We start from the raw sequence: 3,901 nt of genomic DNA on the forward strand, positions 1-3,901 counted from the left end.
TATATATATATATATATATATATATATATATATATATATATATATATATATATATATATATATATATATATATATATAATGCAAATTAGGTCATCATTTGCATAATTGGTATCTGTTGATGTTCCATCTGCCACAGATTAAAAAGATAACATGTATGGCAGTACTATTAAATAAAACACTGTGATTATAGAATTTCCTCTGTTCCTCAATAATTATGTAAATTAAGTCCTCATTTGCATAATTTGCATTTAATTACGTGCAACTCTCTCTTAGCTACCTACATACCAAAAAGGAAAATACGTTGTTCCTATCTGGACTTATTGGCTTTAAAGTTTTTACCAGAAACTAACCTGCAATTCCAGAAAAAGCCGCTAGGGGGATAAAACTTACACCAGCTATTTCTGGCAATATAAGCTATCTGTCACAAAAAAAAATCCATAGCATGGTCAGGACAAAAGATACAAAAACCGGAAGTTCTGCTGCAGTACCAAGGTCATCCACCAGGACGCCCATATTTGACCGCGACCTTCGTCTTCCTAAGACCTACCAGCATACCAAATATAATCACAATCCATAAAGGCGTTATGAAGTTAGGCGGAAACACACACACACACACACACACACACACACACACACACACACATAGACGCATACACACACGCACAGACAGGCCAAAAACAATACATCCATTTTTCATGGAGGTAAGAATACCTCAATTTTTCATGGAGGTAATGAACGGATCCATATCATATTACATGTAACAAATGCTGTTTTTCCTGCAGGGGAGGTAAATGTTGCCCTCGGCAAAATGGCTACACAGAGCAGTACGATGATACCGCGATATCCTGCGGAACGAGCTGTGGACGGAAACACAGGAACTACTATGTACCTTTTAAACGAATGCACACACACGCACTGGGAGTACGAGCCGTGGTGGAAGGTTGATCTTGGAGACACTTACGTCATCAGTCACGTGACAGTCATTAACCGCGGAGACTGCTGTGGTTAGTAGATAGGAAACAGTTGGTTAGAACTATAATTATATCAGTTCGTATCTTTATTACACAATGCGTAAAATTGTAAGATTTACTTCAGAGATGTCAAAGATTAACCGCACATAATAATACTTTTATATACGGTATTACATAAAAATCACATGTCCAAAGCTAAAACACATATGCTTGGATGTATAATTCTTAATCGGTAGTGAAGGGTGGAAACGTACTTTATCTTACTTAATTTTTGTTCTCTTACAAGTTCAAAACTTTCGAAGTAAACGCTATCCTCCGATTAAATTATTCAGGATCAAAAAGAGCTTCTAAATGTTTAAAAAAAGTTAGAACACCAGTTCTAAAAAGGTAGAAATACACCTCTTACAGGAGAACGACTGCGAAACTTCATGGTACGAGTCGGTCCTATGAGGACTTCCGTGAAAATACACCATGTGGTGACATTTACTCGGAAACTCCATCGAATGGAGAGACTATAGACGTGCGGTGTGAGGAGCCCATCTCAGGGAGGTGGGTGTCTGTCCAGCTGATCGGCCGGAAGGACGTCCTGTCTCTGTGTGAGGTACAGGTGTTTGCAGGGACAGGTGAGATGATAGCACTTTTTGGCCGTGTTTATGTGAAGTCACCCAAACCGCGATTCGGGTAACTCACATTCCTCACATCTGGTCCACGTGCCACACATTCCTTGCAAACGGTCTCCGATCATGATTCTACGAAACTGCATTCATTGTTGTTTGATGAAAACACGCAAGGTGGCGTGCTATCAATGTCAGGGGTCAACGACCTGCTTGCTGGTGCCCCCTTCCCAGCGTATCTCGGCCTAATGCCGACGTGGTCCCGCCAGAGGCGGTGAAGCTCGTCCTAGAACGGACACATTATTTGACCATTACTTCCCTTTGCTGCCACACAAAATTTGGTATTGCACATAAATAAAGAAATATCACCCCGTAATCCATGACCAGGCGAAGTCATATTGAAATCACATTGCGTTCAGAAGCAAATCGCGATGCGGGAAAACCGATTCGAAACCACCTCTAGGAGTGTTTTGGGATCGAGACGCTTTCGCGTTCAGATGGAGCCACTTGAAACCGGCTTCGGGGTAAACCACATGTAAAGCGCCTTGGGTGACTTCACATAAACGAGGCCTTTGGCAGATTCAGGCCTCATTAACTTTCATATTGCCCCAGCACAGTCCCAACAAGAATTCGTAGATCTCATACCTCCATGAAATATATAAGTTTTTGTAAATGACATGTCCTCATAATTTATGCAAATGACCTCTACATTAACATAATACATGCAGTGTTGTTAACCTTTAATTAACTTGCACATGCCACAAGGTATCTCAGTTTGAGGTAACATTTCTCATATTTTGCCACAAAATATCATTAAACAGATGAAGAGTGTAAACAATGGTTATTTGGGGGTGAAAACTGATTTTAGATTCGAGCCTTACTTCCGGGTATTCTTGTGCGCCAAGTGCAATCCGCCCGTTTGACCCATGTTGATTTTAGTAGATGTGTAAACTAAAACCGCACCCTCTGCGCAAGCGCCTATAACTGACCTTTGACATGACTAAGTCGAATATGTGGGGTTTTCTGCCACAGATGGGGCTGAAAAATGATTTGATTTGATTTATTAGAATTGCAAACAAGTACTATACTCGTGGGCCACAGGCAGCGGGGCTGGTGTTGTGGCCCACACACAAAACAATCACAAGCACAGAAGCAAGACAGACATTTAAACCTAGTATAAGTATATAAAATAAGTATAAGGGTACTAAAATCAGCATCGATTAGAATACTAGTATATCAGTCCATTTACTACTAGATACAGTTCATTCGGTTGCTAGCCGCCAGAATGTCTGGGGCCACGTCTCCGGGTCGACTGGTGCTTCTGCTGTGTGAGCAGGTGGGCCTGACACATGTTCTTAAATATACTAATGCTGCGGGCCTCTTTAACAGTGGTGCAGAATAATAGTGCAGAGCTTCTCCATATGGAGGTTGCCCGTACGGTCCCTTCTAGAGAGATCGCTCGTACATTGTATGTCCTCTTACAATGTTTTTCAGGGTGCCAGAAGTTCGGGTATCTTTTAGGTTAACTGCATCTCTATCTGATCTTATCCTGTCAAATGTATCAGCCTGTTAAAGAGGCCCGTAGCATTAGTATATTTAAGAACGTGTGTCAGGCCCACCTGCTCACGCAGCAGAAGCACCAGTCGACCCGGAGACGTGGCCCCAGACATGAGAACATTCTGGCGGCTAGCAACCGCATGAACTGTACCAAGTAGTAAATGGACCGATAGATATTAGGTTGATATATTCTAATCTATGCTGATTCTAGATTGTTATCTTTATGTACTTAATATTGTTTAGGTTTAAATGTTTGTCTAGCTTGTGTGTTTACAATTGTTTTGTGTGTTGAACACAACACCAGCCCCCGCTGCCTGTGGCTAATGAGTATTATATTATATTATCTGCAATTTCAATAAATCAAATCAAATCATTCTCTTCTAAAAACTAAAATTATGATTATATCCAAAAGTCATTAATACATAGTAACCACAGTAGTGGCAAGATATTGGACCCAGTAGAGCATGGGGCATTTCAAAACCTAACAGAAAATCTAACAGGCTGCAAAAAAGGATTAGGAGGATCAGGGGTGACAACCTACACAGATTGAAGGAGGGTTAACATCCTATAGAAAGACAATTTAGGTGGATCATTAAGAGGAGGTAATCACCTAGGGAATTAATCAAACTGCTGTAGAAGGGTATGCTTTATATCTCCCTTGGGCATAAAATCAATTCAGGTGAATATTGACCTTATCTCAAGTAAAATGCAAAATATCGTAATTGATCATAGCACTAGGCTTTTCCTTGGGAATTGAAA

The 3,901-nt window shown here is 40.6% G+C and overlaps 1 pseudogene; it reads left to right on the plus strand.

Annotated features, from left to right (window-relative positions):
* The window catches only part of LOC109467335, an 8,696-nt pseudogene extending 5,396 nt beyond the window's left edge, over positions 1 to 3,300 (plus strand).
* Positions 3,301 to 3,901: the final 601 nt, after the last annotated feature.

This window comes from Branchiostoma belcheri, unplaced genomic scaffold (genome assembly GCF_001625305.1).
Source record: "Branchiostoma belcheri isolate BF01 breed outbred unplaced genomic scaffold, Haploidv18h27 scaffold18, whole genome shotgun sequence".
Classification (NCBI taxonomy): domain Eukaryota; kingdom Metazoa; phylum Chordata; class Leptocardii; order Amphioxiformes; family Branchiostomatidae; genus Branchiostoma; species Branchiostoma belcheri.